The sequence below is a fragment of the Pleurodeles waltl genome, chromosome 6 (assembly GCF_031143425.1).
Source record: "Pleurodeles waltl isolate 20211129_DDA chromosome 6, aPleWal1.hap1.20221129, whole genome shotgun sequence".
Taxonomy (NCBI): Eukaryota; Metazoa; Chordata; class Amphibia; order Caudata; family Salamandridae; genus Pleurodeles; species Pleurodeles waltl.
Window position 1 is genome coordinate 1,191,296,093 of NC_090445.1, and position 17,886 is coordinate 1,191,313,978.

The 17,886-nt window shown below is 39.2% G+C and overlaps 1 protein-coding gene across 3 annotated transcripts in view; it reads right to left on the reverse strand.

The window, feature by feature from the left end:
• Nucleotides 1-17,886, reverse strand: part of PIK3AP1 (phosphoinositide-3-kinase adaptor protein 1) — a 1,392,564-nt gene that overhangs the window by 33,887 nt on the left and 1,340,791 nt on the right. The window lies entirely within an intron of this gene.

Consider the following 17,886-nt stretch of genomic DNA (forward strand, 5'->3'; position numbering starts at 1 on the left):
GTGTCACTGGGTATACAAATTTACACAATCAGATTCAGCTTCTCTACAAGTGTATTTGGACTAAAATTTGCCCAATGGCATCATCAGGATTTGATAATACCCTTCCTGTTTATCATTGTTTTTTAATAAACAAGACGAGAGATATAAAAACACATATTACTCATAGAACCATCTAATAACGTAACAATAAAAAACAGCATCCCTTGTCACTTAAGACCGAACTGAGCAGGTAAAATCCACAGCTGTTTTGATGAAGCCAGATCTTCATTCATGCTTGATATGAGTAACGGAAAGCAATGAATTGAAACTCTTTAAAAGCATCTGGGGATGCTGTTTGGACTATGCAACATCCAACCAGCATTTCATGGCTGATGTTGAGAGATTATTTGATTTACTTATACCTATAAGAAAGCAATCCTGTTGCAAACTTGAGAAGTTTTAATTTCATTTTTTTAAGTCCTCATTTGGGTCTTGCATAACCTAAGGGAGCACTGAAGCATTAGTGAAAGCAGAGGGTGCGGCTCACAAGCTACTGTCGACCAAACCAGCCAAGACTGAAAAGGAAGCTTTTTGTGAGAACCTTCTGCTCAGCTTTCCCATCAATGGAGCCATCGGTATAGACAATTAATCATTGGACACTCCCCACAGAATTATAGACTGTACCTTGTTTCTTATAACCCCCAAAAAATAGTTATTTTTGAATGAGAAGTGTTTCTATCTAATTGGTTAATCCTTATAACAGAGCTAGTCCACTCTGCTAGCGTCATTGGAGAAGGGAGCACCCACCTCATGCATATTTCCCATTGTGCTAATAGTATTGCTATCTTCATCACACTTGGGGCAACTACTCTCTCCTCGCACAGTCATTTTTGCCAGTTTTTTCAGTGTTCAATAAGCTCTGTGTACCATGAAAAGATGGTTTCTTTTTAAGGGTGCAGATTTACAAACTTTCCAGAGCATAGATATTGATACTTGCCACAGAGTTGTGACATCCCTTGATGGCAGGTCCCTTCCCCAGATCTCCATTGGCAAGCTGAATTATTCCTCTGCTGGATCTACCAGCATCCAATACCACTGTGAGACCTCTTTATGTCTAATTCTACCCTCTTGCAGTTTTAGTTCCCAAAAGCTAGAGTCCTTCTCATTCTTGAAAGAGTCCTTTGCCCAACTTACCAACTGATAGTATTTGAATTTAGACAGTGTCCCCATAGTTCTATCCAACAAAAGGGACCACAGTTGCAAAACATTGCCCACCCTGAGTTGTCCCCGGTTATTGACCCCGTTTTCCCTTAACGGGATACCTAGCTTATCTTAAAGACATTCGGGGGTTCCCGGCGAATCCCAAATTGGATGGAAATGTTAATTTCATGTGACAAACATAGTTTTTAAGTTTCAGAATTACACTCAAAGGTGTACCATGAACAACAAAATAATGTATTCCTGGATTGAAATAAGCCTGCATGTATGAAGGATATACAAAGCTTCTTAGGCTTTTGGTATGATTTCCATCTATAATTTCTCCAACACAATATCCCCGTAAACCGACTTTTGAAAAAAGAGTGGCATTTATTCGGGACCTCAAGGTTGAAAATGTATTCAAACCATTCAGACTGCCCTAATCTTACACTATGTTGACCTGGAACAACCTTATTATAAGGAAGTGCCATCCCGTAACTGGTCAACTTTATCCAGTGCTGTTCTATCTCCTTAAGTTAAGCCTATCCATCTTTAATAATGATATTATGGATAAGAACCCTGACCTATAAGGAGTTCTTTAAACACTGGTCAAATGGGAGCTCCACAAACAGTGTGTATAAAGATCATCACAAAACCCTGCAATATGTTGGACTTTGTTTTTCTCCGAGTTGTAATCACGTGCCTCGCAGCACAGATATAAAATATCTATCTGTTGTGCTCAATAGCCAAATAACAGTACTGACTGCAACCCCAGATGTATTTCAGACTCTGTGTCACTGTTTCACAACTGTAGAATTAGAAGAACGAGTAAATGAGGATTTGGACAGACATGCACTCAAGTTACTACTTTGTATAGGCAATGTCTTATACCTACTGCATGAATGGTTTACAAATAGTGCTGATCTGCTGGTATCATGCTTCACATCTGGTAGGAAATGTATAGTATTAAAAAACACTGGTTTTCCTAAAAGCACTTTAAGTTGTCTCGTGTAAGATCACAATCTAAATCAAACGAAGCTTCGTGAGAGATGTTCCTAAATAACAACAACGGCAGTGTTTCTCGAAAATCACTTCAAACTTTATTCCACTTCATTAACAGCACGGGAAGCCATGGCTTCACAGTCTTAACTACTTCATTACAAGATTTACATACCCTAATGGTAGTTGTCCATTCTCTGGCGAAAACAGGTTAATTTATTGAAAAAGAACACAAAAAGAAGCCTTCGCACAAAACCTAGCTAAGTTCTTGTTGCAACTTGTGGTGAAACAACATCGAATCCAAAAGAAATAATAATTGATGGAAAATTGCAATGAATCTTTAAACTCTGAAAAATATTAGGAAAGAATTGAGTTTCGGGTCTTGGCTATCCTCTGTTTATTTTCCACAGAAGGATTGACCATCTGAGCATCTTAATCAAACTTCAAAGCAGTACTTTAAGACGCTTTGGTGCATATTTACAAGGAAACTGGTGCATCTGCTCTGATGCTCCAGTTTCCTTGCACTACCCTGTGCCCCCACTAAAGACACCATGGTAGCGCTGTATTTTCAATACAGCGCATCATGGCACTCGTTAGCACAACTGCACCAAGATTTTTTTCGCAGCTGTGGAGCTTTGCTGGACTAGCGCAAAAAATGTTGGCCCTAGTCCAGCAAAGCTCAAGGAGGCCCATAGTATTAAGCACTAGCTCCACTTTAACGCCTGCCCTGGGCAAGCATTAAAAGAAAATGACGCTAGGATGGTGCAATGAAATCTTGTAAATTTCACTGGGCCATTTTTTTGGGCCTTCCTGTGGGGGAACGCATCCCTTCCATACATTATACCTGCCACAGGTATAATGTGACGCAAGGGTTTACAAAGTGGCACAATGGTTACATTGCATTACTTTGTAAATACGCTGCAGAGTGAGGGCCTGTTTAAAGGGGACAAATAAACTAAAAATGAAACTAACTGTGATACTGATACTGACTTGGGTGACAATATTTTAGATGAATTATTAGCTACACGCCCTCCACCATATGCTGCTCCAGTATCAAATGTTGGAGCACAATTGACTAATAATGTGACCGCAGCTACAGCTCCTGTATGGCTCTCAGGTTACTGGTTTGATGCACACAATACAGCCACCAGATGCAAAACCAGTATTGGCACATCGGATTATGGCATAGCCAGTTACTACACAGCCTATAACTCAGCAAGAGATCACAAGTGTTCCAGCACAATTGGGAACTGCTAAAACTATAATGCCGGTAGATGGTACAATTCCAGTGATAACGACTCCTGCACACATTACTGGATTGATTATGATGCTAGCAGTACCTGTACAGGTTGTCTGTACACCAGATGCAGTAGTTCAAGAAGCTAATGGGATTTACTCCAACAACTCAAAATTTACAGACTGTTGTATGAACACCACCACAGGGAATACACGCCTTGATAAAAGGAAGGCGACTTGTTTTCACAATGCAGCAACTGCAGGGAGAAACAGGTTTGGTAAAGGAAGGGGTTTTTCCTCCACGGTTTGAGGAAGCTGTAATGAATGGTGCAAACGCAGAAGTTGCAGAAAAAAATACTACTAGTACAGGTGCAGAAACACAAAAAGTACTAAAGATCCCAAAACGAAAAATGTAATTAGAAGAAATAATTGGAGGATATTTGGATCTTCATTATGTAAATCAGTATCAAGACAAAAACCTGACTTACTTATGTAAAGAAATCATGAGAAACTATTTATGACAGATTAACAGAATTGGCAAACACACATGATGTTGATATTTCCAAAAGTGTTCCATTACAAAGAAGGTTTAGGGTACAATCAGTTGAAAGTATGCATTCTTCACGAATGCAAATTGACCTCATTGAATAAATAAAATGCCTAAACAGATGGTGCTAATTTGATAAATCAGAAAGTAAATTGTCACAGAAACATGAAAAGAATGAGAAACATATAGAAGGAGCTGATGGAAAAACTGTGAAATCTGAAGAAAATAGAGGGACTACTGCTTTTCCTTAGAAGGAGGCACCTGGTATAGGTTATGTGCATGTACCATGGAGTAGAGGAAACTTGCATCATTTACAGACAATTTTCTAAAACTGAGAGAAAACCCAAAGCAGTGGTACACACAGGTTGAGAGGTTTGTCAAAGTTTCAAAAGTGTTGTGTGTTGATTTGAATTTATTATTTGATGTTGCTGTTCTGAATGACTTGTGGTCAGAATGTAAGATAGCTGTTCAATGGTCAGATGCAGAACCAGCTAGAGATCCTATTACACAATCTCCATTTCCTATGGTAATGACCAAGTACAATGAGGTTATCACTTTTCTGAAAGGCAGGTTTCCACCAAAGGTTCTGGATTATGTAAGGTTAAATTAAATTCAGCAGAAAGTGAAGGAATCTGTTCATGAGTATTTTGAGAGACTGTTGAAGGAATTTCAGCAGCACACGGGTCAAATGCCTCTTGAACCTAAAAATATGGAATTCTTTATTTCACAGTTTGTGTTAGGAATGAGACCTGAAATTAGTCAGCATGTACATCAGAATGTGATTTGTTGGCAGACAAAATCTTTAGATGAAGTTTTGAAATATGCTGAATATTGCAGTGATGAGCAGGAAATGCAGCCGCGAAAACTGAAGAAGTTTATGTTGGCGCAAAGTGGGTTTCAGAATCATGAGGAATGGTGGTGTAGTGTAAGATGTTAATGGCTCAAATGTAATGGAAGCAGCTGGATTTCAAACAGAAATGCAAGACTTTCAAGGACGAATGGTTGTATATCAGGGTAGAGGAGGAGGAGCTCTGATTGAGCCAAGTAAAGGTATTGACGTTGCTACATTGAAGAAAATGACTCCATGGCATGCCATCTTTGTAACAGGGTGGGCCATTGGAAGCGCAAGTGTAGGCTTAATCCAGATAGAGTAAACAATAATCAGACGCAGGGAGTAAATCAAATGCAAAATGTGAATATGCAACAAGGGCCAATGCAAAATCAGATGCAAACGATTCCTGTTCCTCAAGCCCCTGTGGTTCAGCAGAACAAAGGTAATATGAAATAACTCAAATCAGTTGCCTAGAGTGAATCGAAATACAGTGCAAGTACAGAATCAAAATGTGATTCAACAATTTTTCTTGTTTGAGGATGAGGATTTGGATTCAGGCACGTCTCAATGACAGTGCTTGAGAGGGGAGGCACATTGTGTACTTGGCAAAGTCTTAGAGGTAGACCAGAGTGGACCATTTGTTGAAGGTGAGGTAAATAGCATCAATTGTAATTTCCTATTGACACAGGAGCTACCTGTTCCACTGAGAGAACCACAGAAGTCCCAGACCTACCCCTCTTGGGAAAGAAGATTCAATGCACACCTGAATGGTTTACGGTATTCGATCTTTGCCAAGCTTTCTTCTTGATACCATTACATGAAGACAGCCAGTGCCTCTTTTTTCTGTGTTCCAAGAGAAAGTATTAGCATGGTGTTGCGTCCCACAAAGTTATACTGAGAGTCCATCCATCTTCAACCGGATCTTGAAATAGAATCTGAAATAATTGGCAATGCCCTGCAATTCAGTCCTGGTGCAGTATATTGATGATCTACTTGTAGCATCAGAGATGAAAAAATCTTGCAAAATTTACACCATTGCATTATTGAATCATTGACAGAGAATGGACATAAAGTGTTTCCAAATAAATTGCAGTATTGTCAGAAAGAAGTCCAATATTTGGGACATGTCATTGAAAAAGGCATGAAAAAAGTGTCATGAGAGAGAGCCAAAGCAATTTGGGGAATGAGTCCTCCTAAACACAGAGAGAAGTCAGGATGTCTATGGGATTGGTTGGCTATTGTAGACAGTGGATATCCAACTTTTCCTTTGTGGCAAAATCTTTATTGAAATTGACACACAAAGATGTACCAGATCCGATTCTGTGGGATAAAAAATGCATGAAAGCTTTCCTAAAGCTGAGAAAAAGTCTCTGTTGTGCCCCAGCACTAGGAAAGAATGAGTATACCAAAGATTTCATTTTGTTTTGCAGTGTGAGGGAGGGATGCACTCTCAGTGCTTACACAGACATACACAGAGTTGCTAAAAATAGACTGAATACTTTTCTGTTACCCTTGATCTTGTAGCCCCTGCTTTACCTAGATACCATAAAGCAGTACCTGCAGTGAGTGCGAGTTTGGAGAGGTGGGAAAATATAGTGATCGGTCATCCTTTGACTGTAATGATACCTCGTTTTGTTGAAGTTCTGTTTACCATAACCAAAACTCAGCACGTGACAAATACATGTTTAACTAATTATGAACAGCAAATCCTTGCTCCCATTACATTGTGCTGAAAAGATGTCAAATTTAAAATTTAGTACTTTACTACCTCTTCCTGAAAATGATGGGTCTGAGGAGTTTGAGCATGATTTCCTTGATGTCACGGATTTATGCACCAAGCCTATAAAAGACATAAAAGATGAGCCAGTGATAAGCCCTAATTATATTTTATTTGTGGATGACTCATGCTTGAGAACAAATGAAAGGCTCATTGAGAGCAGCTTATGGTGTCTGTACAATCCAAGAAATAATAGGAGCTTCATGGCTTCAAGGAATTTCTTCAGCACAAGTTGTAGAATTGATTGCTCCTACTAGAACTTGCAGATTGACAGTCCAGATAAGATTGACTATATCTATAGATAGTCAGTATGGCTTTGGAGTGATACATAATTTTGGGCAATTATGGTCACAGAGAGGTTTCATAACCTTGCCTGGATCACCAATACGAAATGTTGAACATGTCAAGAGACTATTGGGACCTGCAACACCCAAATGGAATTGCTATTGTAAAATATGCAGCACACAGGAGAGACAATTGTTACACAGTCTGCAAAAGATATGCAAACGAAGTGGCACGCTATTGTGCAATTATGGCTTGTACATTTAATAGAACATTCACAAATGGATTGCAAGAGGAAAATGTCTTTTCTATGTTAATGAAAATTGCAGACACTTGGGATGAATTAGAACTGATGCAAGAAAGTGTGTCTGAAGAAGAACAACAGGAATGGGTCAGAGCAGGTTGTGGGAAAGATGAAAATGTCATTTGGGTTTCGGTTGATGGAAGACCAGTTCTACCAGATAGTTTACTATCCCTAATGACAAGACATTTCCATGTACTGACACATCTAGGAAGGGGTGCAATGGTAATATCCCTTAAACAGCACTGGTTTAATTCCAGATTCAGAGCACAAGCAGAATAATTATGTCAATGATGTGTGACATGTCTATAGATGAATTCTGGCAAACAAGACACTGAGACGCATAGGGAGAGCAGGTGGGGTTTTTAACCAGATGCAGATGGACTTTATTGAGATGCAGCTTCGCAATGGGCTGAGATATGTTCTGGTCAGAGTGTGTATATTCTCAAGATGGGTGGAAGCCTACTAAACAAGGAGAAATGGTAGTCTCACTGTAGCAAAGTTACTGGGAATTAGTACCTAGGTATGGTATATCAGTTTCTCTAGAGCCAGTTCAAGGTACTCACTTTAATAGTGAGAATATAAAAATGTTGTGTACAGCACTGCATGTTGAACAGAAGTTACATTACAGTTTCGACGTGAAACCTCAGGCATTGTGGAACAAGTCAATGGCACCATTAAATCAAGATTGGCAAAAGTGTGTGTGTCCACTTTACTGAAATGGCCTGATGCTTTTCCCTTAGTATGGATGAATCTGTGAAGTACACCTGACAGAAAAAATGTTTTATCACCACATGGTATACTAGTGGTCAGAGCAAGGCAGTTTCTTGCTGTTCCTACAAATGCACTTGTAAACATAACAGACAACATGGTACTCGATTATTGCAAAGAATTGGCTGAGCAGGTGTATTCTGTCTCTCAACAGGTTGAAGCTGTCGCTGCAATTCCACACCAAGGGCAATGTGACTATCTCAGTCTAGGAGACAGGGTTTTAAATAAAAACATGTGAAAAGGTCCTGGTGGAAAGGCCCAGCCCCTACCAAGTTATTCTGATCATGAATACAGCTGTTAAGCATGCTGGAGTTCCAAACTGGGTGCATGCATCACATATCCAGAGAACATGAGATGCTTATGAAGAAATGGTGTTCTATAAACCAGAATCAAGAACACTGGTAAAAGTATCACTGCAAGTTGTACAAACTCAGATTCAAAGAAGAGTTTGTGATTAGAGAGAGCGAGAAGAAAGGGGTGAAGAACCTCAGACAGGTGAAGAAGTCCAATTGTCAGACATTTCACAGAGGACACTGGAACCTTTGGCTTAGGAGAAGAAGACATTAGAAACCAAGTTGAAGTGATTTCCCAGAGAGAAACAAAGTGATATAGGAGAAATTACAAGTTCTGGATTAAGGGCAAGAAATGATGCTCCTGATGCTAAATGGCCAAAAGCTTACAGTCGAAAGAAATTGAAATTGAGTCCATACCAAGAAACAATCACAGCAGAAGCAGAATCAAGTGGTATAAGTGACACATAAGAAAAACAACAGACTCTCAGAAGATCTAGAAGGCCTAGAGTACCTCGTTGAAGGCATTCAGCACATGAATGAATATACTATGTGAGTCAAGTCTAGAACATTCCAATTTCAGACGTTCTTGACTGACAAAGAATTGCCTGAACCTTCTTAAAAGTAAAAAGAAAAAGACATTAGGCTAAAAAACATATTGAGACTAGAAGAACAAAAGTCATACCAATCTTTTTATGAGCTGTGTAATAAAATAAAGGACTAATAAAAACTAAAAGAAGATAATACGATTAACTCAGTCCGAGGGAGCAGTAGAAGAGTAGGGATAACATTTTTAGAAGAACACGGAGTAGAGTTAAGGAAGATTATATGAAGGTTCCTGTAAATGAAGTTTGAAGAAAACTAATTTGAAACAAAAAGCAAAAAATAATATTCAGCACTATATAGGAAGAAAGACAATAACTCTGCTGTAGTACATTTGCTGGCAGTAGATCTGGTTGTAGAAAAACATATGTACCATGAATAGAAATAGTTTCAAAATCTTATCAGGGATTTTATTTCTACTTATAGTTTTACTAAGAGTAGCAATAGTGTTAGTTATACACTTTGAAGTAGAAATAGATACATCTGTAATTGAATTTCTACATCTAGACCAAGTATGAATGCAAATGAGTTGAAAGCATCATTTGTAGATTAAATGAACGAAGATTACTCAACAGATGTTCATTTTAGACTAATTCAAGAGTACACTAGAGCTATTAACGTTACCTCTTGGTGCACCCATGCCACCTTCAGGTGATAAACAGGTTTACTATTACCACACTCCACTTTCCTATGCTATATCATGTAGTATATTTCTTAGTTTAGTGTATAGAGAAAGATAATTTGAATACTATTTTTCAATTTTTGACATGGTTCTCTTGAAGGTTCCAATAATGAAGCATTTGAATTTACATCCCCAAGCAAGAAATTGAGACTGCATGGTATACTTTAGACCATTTCTTCCTGTTAACACTGTTAAGGCTCATAAGAAGATTCTGACATGCTGAATGAATCTACTAGAGAAAGCTTTTGTCTTAATGTTAGAAGAAAGTAATAAACAGTTAGCAAAAAGTGCATATAAAAAGGAGGATGTTCACAAGAATTTTTGGAGGTTAGAAGATGACGAGTTTAGAAGATAGATATCCAGGGGCAGTTTTTTCTTTAGGGCTGAGCGGCTGCGCCCCTCTGAAAGTCCTACACATAAATAGCAAAAAATATTAAATAGATCGATTTGTTCAGCGATATGATCATAACGATTGTAACTCTAAACAAAATGATGCATTTATGTCCGAGCTTCCTGTCCCAGATTGCCTGCCCCGCCTCGATCTGAGGCAGGAGACGGAAGCCAGGCAGTAAATCAACTTTCTGCAGTGTGAAGCATGAATCAAGTCTTACTGCTCTAAAGCCCTTCATTTCTATTGTGGTCTATGGCAGTATCCACTATAGGCCAGTAACGCTTTTAGCATCATAGTTTCGGGCTTTGGAGTTTTCATCCCTGCGTGAGGGCAGCCATCTGTCATTCATAGGCATAAATCCCTCCCTTTCCCTATTCGTCATGCAGTAGGAGTGGATGCAGGCATGTGCAACGTGGTGCCTTGGCTTCGGTAATGGTAAGTGTTATAATGCTAATCTTTTATTATTTTTATTATACTGAGACCCCTTGTCACACTAGCCTCCCCCACTGTGCCACCCCAGGCCCTAGCTGCACATCGCTGGCTCCTTTAGAAGTGGAACTGCTGTATTTGTTCCCCACGAAACTGTTACAAAGATAAGCAGGGCTCTTGTTTCCTTGTGAAACTGATCCAAATATTGAAGTCAAGCACAAAGGCAGAAATATGGGCATACAGTAAAGGCAGTTATCTGCTCTACGATGTTAAAACTCTCCCTTTCGTCATGCCCTTAGCATTAATGTAAAAAACATGGGTAGCTATGCAAACAATGAATGTTCCTCACTTAGTTCACATTTTACTTAATGTTGCATTCACCAAGAAAGTTAGCTGTTTCATCATGCTCTGTTTCTTTATTTCCTTTCGGGCATTTTATTGCTCTTGCATAGTGCATACTTTGACTCATGCCAGGTGTTTACGAGGGGCTTTGATTGAGAGCACTGGTGCTGAAGCTGAAGGCAAAGCAAAGTGCCTGTTAGTCGGTTGGTGTCTCTGCAGAGCACACAGAACAATGGTCATGTATTCCAGTTACAACTGAAATTCAGTATAAATGTGTGTGAAGGGGGTGCACAGCGGTCAAAATATTTAGAAGGCAAAAGCAAAAGGAAATAAAGTGCTTAAATGTAAATGAGTGCAGTGTATGTTTGGAGTGGTAAAATGAGGGAGATGCAAGGAAGTGCATTCGGGGGAGAGTGAAAAGAGGGTGCTGAACAGGAAAGAGAGGAGGGGCTTATATATCTACCATAAATCACACATAACTAAGGCCCTCCATCTTCCACAGGCTTCAATAAAATTTAATTTGCAGGCTCACAATTTCATAATTGAAACAATTCCAATGTTAGTTATTTATAACTAATCATTGTTGTTACTCATTTATCTTGAGCAGCTAACAACCATTAACAAAGCCAACAGTACTGACAGGGTTCAGGTGTATGTCAGTTCCTGTGTTATATTTCTGGATGCAATAACATCTCAGAGAGAAACCAAAATACAGACCAGGTGGCACAATATGGGAATCACAGAAAATTATTTTGCATGTTCCCTTTTAGAGAGACCCCACTTTTTCCATTTCTCTTAAACACCTGACTGTGCATATTACTGTATGACTGATTGATTGCAGCCAGCGGCTGTGGGTGCTTCCTGATCCCTAGTTAGAGTGTTTTCTTCCAAAGTTGATGCTGCATGGAGTGTAAGACACTGGGTAGGCACCCACTTAAAAGGGCCAGAAGTTGTTGCAATTTAAAATTTGCACTTTAAAGTAAAGGGTGAACATATTAATGCAGTAAGATATGGGGCAGTTTTTAATGTTTTCACAATTTCAAGACGATACATTCCCACTGCTTCATAAACCTAGCTTTCTCACTAAATGTATTTCCTTTTAAATACACCATTTGTTAGTCTTTTTACAATTGTTTCTTACGACGAGGACCCACCCTGGACTCCATATTTGTCCATTAAGCTTACTTGCAACATAAAAGTCATACCCAGACTTTTACGCCCCACCACTTTCAAATGTCACCAGCCACTACTGTAGGTATCAGTTCATAGATTAAAATTAGATAAGAGACATAAAGGAAAAACATGTGTGTTTAAGAGAAGAATCAGTGGTAGAAAGACACTAGTAGGAAATAGTAATTGTGAACATGTTTTTGAATTGTCTGGAGGATCATGGCAGATATTACAACAGGATGATCCAACTATACCTGGAGTTTATTTTATCTGTGGAGAGAATGTTTATTTTAGGTTGCCTGCTAATTGGGAGAGTATTTGTCATTTAGTATTGATTTTCCAAAGATGTACTATATACACAGCTTAGATGCATTAAAACTGACACCTGCACATGGGTATACACATAGTGTAAATGAAGGAACACAATTAGTGGAAGATATATATTTGGAGCAATCATCCCTGCTGTGGGAGTAGTAATGAATGATGCGAAAATTGGAAAGCTCTCAACAGTAGTAAATAGATTAGCAACTAGTGCTTCTGGGGTTTTATTAGTAGAAAACATAGAGCTTACAGCTACTAGATGTATGGTACTTTAAAATCGCTATTCCTTAGATACATTACTAGTAGAGAAAGGCAGAGTCTACAAGATGCTGAAGATAGTGAATTGTTGTACATATATACCTGACAAGAGTAACAACATAATGGAGTATGCAAAGAATATTTCTGATGTGACGCTTGATCTAGAGTCTTGAGAAACCACTAGTATAGTATAAAGCTTTACCAAAGGGATTTCTGCCATTGGAAATTGGTTAAAGGCAGTAGAAGGAGGAATCCTTAACCGTATTTAGGTTCCTGTATTGTTAGTAGTAGCTTACTTTCTTTCTACATTAGCAGTATATAAGGCAATACAATATTATTAATGAAGAAGAGAAATAGAGAAATGAACAAAAGAATTAAGAGAGATTTACAATTGAATGAACTTGTAAATGAAGAATATAAGGGACTGAAAGAAAGAGAACACTTAAAAAGGAAAAGGGAAGATACAGAAGAAGATGAAAGTGAACTTTGAGATGCATTTGTGAATGATTTTATCCAAACCATGAGATGGGGGGACTTGCTAGAGCTAGAAATAAATGCATTAAAATATTAACCTGTATGAGTGAATTACAGACCTAAATAAACTCTGCATGTTACACGCAAATATTTCTTTCTAAAGGCTGCACAACATGCACTTCACATTGCCAATGTTTGCAAATTTCTAACTGCTATGATTTGGTGGAAATTGTTAGTTCTGATCTTAGTCATGGCCCTTTACATAACATTTCATGACACACTCTTCCTATGCTAACAAATAAATAATATTCGTTTTTTCTGTTTAACCGCTTGACCTATAATGGAATGGCCACTTTACTTACCCAATCTTAATGTTTGTTTCTTTATGAATAGGCATCTAATGTGAAGATGTGTGAGAATGGAAATGACAAGATGTATTTCTCCCTAAAACTTACATGACTGTTCTTTCTTTCAGAAATCCAATGCGGATGGGAACTTAAGTAGATGTTTCAGATTTGTTAAAATTTTAGTTAAATGTATCATGTGTTTAGAATACTCTTTGTTAGAACTTACCAGATCGACGGAAACTGTCCCTGTCTCATGTAAACCCCACATTTCCAATTGAACGAAAGAAAAATGTTACCTGTACAATTGTAAATCTTTTGTAACATTGTATAAGGCGTAAAATGAAAATATAGGTATATTGAGGAGATAAATGATGCTCTTGCTCACGTCCCTGCCTCTTGCATTTGCACTCTGCGCTAGAGACCGCATAAGTGGCTAGACAGACTCTTGGAGGTTTGTTCCTTTTTTTCTATTTTATTTTTTATTCTTTGATACATTTCTGACTCAGACTATTCTCTATAGCTGAGTGTTCCAGAACTACTACATGAGAAAACTCTTCATGAGTTACTCAGCTAAATATACATTTTTACTTAAGAAATCAGACTAGGGATCACTTTATTGGCCACGCCTCATGCTATGTTCTGTAATTTGTACATGGCTTGATAATAAAGAAATTTACGAAGTAATGATTAATAAACACTTTAAACTATAAACTAAACTCTCATTATTAACTCCAGTAATAAATTAATTAATAAATGTAATTGAAAGTAGTAATAATTGAAAGTTAGATGTACAGTTTCTTCTCTTCTCACATGTCTCCAAGTTCCATTGCCTCAGGGTCCAGTGGTTGGCGAAGATTGTGAATTGATATTTTATAGCTGTCTGAGCAGCTCAGTTATTTTGAGGAAAAGAATAATTCGCAATGGTTGTCACTAATGCAGGGTATCGCCAAGTGTCCAACTGTAAGGCTTGCAAACACAGTACAAAGAGACAAAGCTCTTGGAGTGTATATATCATGTAGTGCTGACTTCTCTGTATATATTTTGGAATGTCCTTGTAAACTAAGGGCCTGATTTAGAGTTTGGTGGAAGGAGTTACTCCATCACAAACATGATGAATATCCCGTCCACTGTATTACAATGCCATGATAGCCTATGGAACTTGTAATACAGCGGTCAGTATATTTGTCACGTTTGTAACTGAGTAACCCCTCTGCAAACCTCTAAGATATGTAGGAACTACAATCTTTTCAGTATGCGTAAGGATTTCACTTGTGAGAAATGTAGATCTGAAGGACTTGCCTACGTTGGACTGTAATTGCATAGGATGAGAACTAAGACAAAGGAAATCTGGATATGAATCTTAAAATAATTTAAATTATCATGAAATTATGATCTGTGATATATGTAGGAGTAAATGGATTATCAATAGTAAACTAAATATTTAGCAACTCAATGCCAAAAATGTGGACATAAAAGTATTTTTATTATTTTCATTTCATAGCGTTTCTAGTTATGGTTATGAGTAATAGATCATATTTAGATTTTAAAAGTCTTCAGATTTTTGCAGTAGCTGCACTTAATTAAAGGGCGAATCAGGAAACCTCACATACTAAAAGCAGGAATCTGCTAATATTTTAGAAGGGCATGTGTCTTCATTCAAAATAAATATTCTTGAGAATTGCAAAATAATTAATGGTACTCCCAATCTAGTGATTTCTGCTAAAGTGGCTGTGATGTAGTGCCTCCAGATGATGTTGCATGGAATGCAATGAGAAATAACCTGACTCAACTGTTCGCATAAAGTGAAACTTTTCTTTCAGGTCGGTGAAAGACTCATATGAGACTCTAAAGCAGCTTAAGGAGATCCTGGCAAGGCGTAGGTGTGTAGTATTTAGGAAAGTCACACCTTATCGTCTACACATGAACGCGCAGATGGGCACACTGTCTAAATTAACTGCGCAGCATTGCGTAAAGGGGAAGACACAGCACAACTTCATATCAACCAAGATTGGCCGCCTGCTGTTATCATCCCTGCGCCAGTTCATGTGTCAAAGCCTTACACCATGGCACAAAGGCTAGAGGGCACTGTCCAGCATAGGATTTGTACTAGGAGCATACCCTTGCATGACAAAGTTCTATTCATGAACAACAGCAAAAGGGTCATACATATTGAATGCAGGTTGTAGACTGTAGCAGACATGCAATGCATTGTTTTTTTTCAGAAATGAACACATTTTCTGTTGTCTGCTTGTGCGTGAAGCATGCATTCATTTTTGATTCAGACCTAGTATGGCTATTTTAGCAGATGAGGCTGCGCATCGGAACCTGTGAGTGTGTCTGCTTATCCAACCCCAGTAATGCCCCTTTGACGCAAAGCAATGCAATACAATGTGGCTTTAACACTGTGAAAATGTCTCCTTTGAAGCTGAAACATGCTTGTTCTAAACAGTTGACAGCATGCACCACTTGCACAGTGGTAGCACTAGCACAGAACCTTAGTAGATCTGTCTCTAAGTGACGTCTTGTTGTAACTTCTAATGGGTATCCCATGATAGGTCTTGAATGCATAGTGGAAACTGTAGGGTGTTGTAGCAAGTTTCTAATTGCCTAATTGCTAAAGGAAGAGAATGGGCCTCGTCAAATGTTACTTTGAGAAAGGGAGAAGTGTGGACTACAATTTAAGACCTATTAAAAATATACTATCCCTACAGTTCTAAGGTTTCTACAAATTAAGTAGTTCTGTGTATCGAGTCAAGCTAAAACTTATGGATAAAGGGACTTAGGCCCGTATTTATACTCCGTTTGCGCCGAATTAGCGTCGTTTTTTTCGATGCAAATTCGGCGCAAAACTAACGCCATATTTATACTTTGGCGTTAGACGCGTCTAGCGCCAAAGTATGAGTAAAGAGCGTCATTTTTTTGCGTGAACGCCTTCCTTGCGTTAATGAGATGCAAGGAAGGCGTTCCCGTCAAAAAAAATGACGGCGACGCAAATGCGTCGTATTTATACTCCCGGGCAAAAATCACGCCTGGGAGGTGGCGGGTCAAAAAACCCCGCATTTGCGCCACTATTTAACGCCTGGGTCAGGGTAGGCGTTAAGGGGCCTGTGGGCTCAAAATGAGCCCACAAGTGCCCTCCCCTGCCCCCAGGGACCCCCCCTGCCACCCCTGCCCACCCCAGGAGGACACCCAAGGATGGAGGGACCCACCCCAGGGACATTCAGGTAAGTTCAGGTAAGTATAATTTTTTATATTTTTTAATTTTTTTTGTGTGGCATAGGGGGGCCTTATTTGTGCCCCCCTACATGCCACTATGCCCAATGACCATGCCCAGGGGACATAAGTCCCCTGGGCATGGCCATTGGGCAAGGGGGCATGACTCCTGTCTTTACTAAGACAGGAGTCATTTAAATGGCGTCTGGGCGTAGAAAATAATGGCGCAAATCGGGTTGAGGCGATTTTTTTGCCTCAACCTGACTTGCCCCATTTTAAGACGCCCTAACGCCATTTTCCCCCTACGCCGGCGCTGCCTGGTCTACGTGGTTTTTTTCCACGCACACCAGGCAGCGCCGGTCTGCTTGCGCCGGCTAACGCCATTCCATAAATACGGCGCCCGCATGGCGCTTCAGAATGGCGTTAGACGGCGCTAAATTTTTTGACGCTAAACTGCGTTAGCGCAGTTTAGCGTCAAAAAGTATAAATATGGGCCTTAGTCCTTCTATACCATCAGGTAATGTTCACACAATTCCTAGCTAGCTCACAGTGCCCTGCCTGAACCCCTAAACTTACAAGTGTACCAGATGGTATTGGCAATCTCAAACATGACTACTCAGATTCCCAAGGCAATTGTAGAAAAATATCTACCCTTACGTTGTCACTTTGCATGCCCAAGGTAAGGAACAAGAAAGATACAAAAATGTATTTTCAAACATTTATTGAAACAAGAGTATTCTTGTATAGAAAGCATGAGCTGCGATTATTAGGCAGATGAAACAAAGCATAGTAACCAGCATTATAAGAATGGTAAAAAAGGATAAACAATTCAATCATGATAATGTTACTGTGTGGCACACTCCTATCTATTATTTCCTACAGTATTGAGAGCATAGTAGGAGTACCCTCTGCCAATCGATTGGGATAGCATAACCCCCTATACTTGGGTAAGGTGTACCGGGCAGCCAGGAAGCCAATCTGGTGTAGTGCAGGCTATTGTCCTTTGCAGGATGGAGGTCAAATTCAGTGGGGCTGCATCTCAGACACAGTGCACTGTGTTCCAGGATAATCCAAAAAGAAGCACTCCTCTGCTGAATGTAGCACAGATGCAATTCTTATATTGAAATCACTGTTCATATCGCACTGTGTCAGAGGTTCAGAGCTGATACAATGATTTGTCTGCAATTTGGAAAGCTGTCTCCAATGGACAATCATTATGCAAGGGCATTGTGTTCTGTGTGCCTAGCCTTGAATGTATGTACAGACTTCATGGCGGCAATGCTTGCAAGAAATAGGCTGCATGCACAGTGTCTTCTCAGTACATCATCACATGAGTGTAAAACCATGTACAAATGTCACCATCAGAAAAAGGTATGAAGCTAAAATGTGCGTTCTAAAATGGAGAACCTCTGAGGGTCCTAATACGCTTCACCAAAGTACAGTCC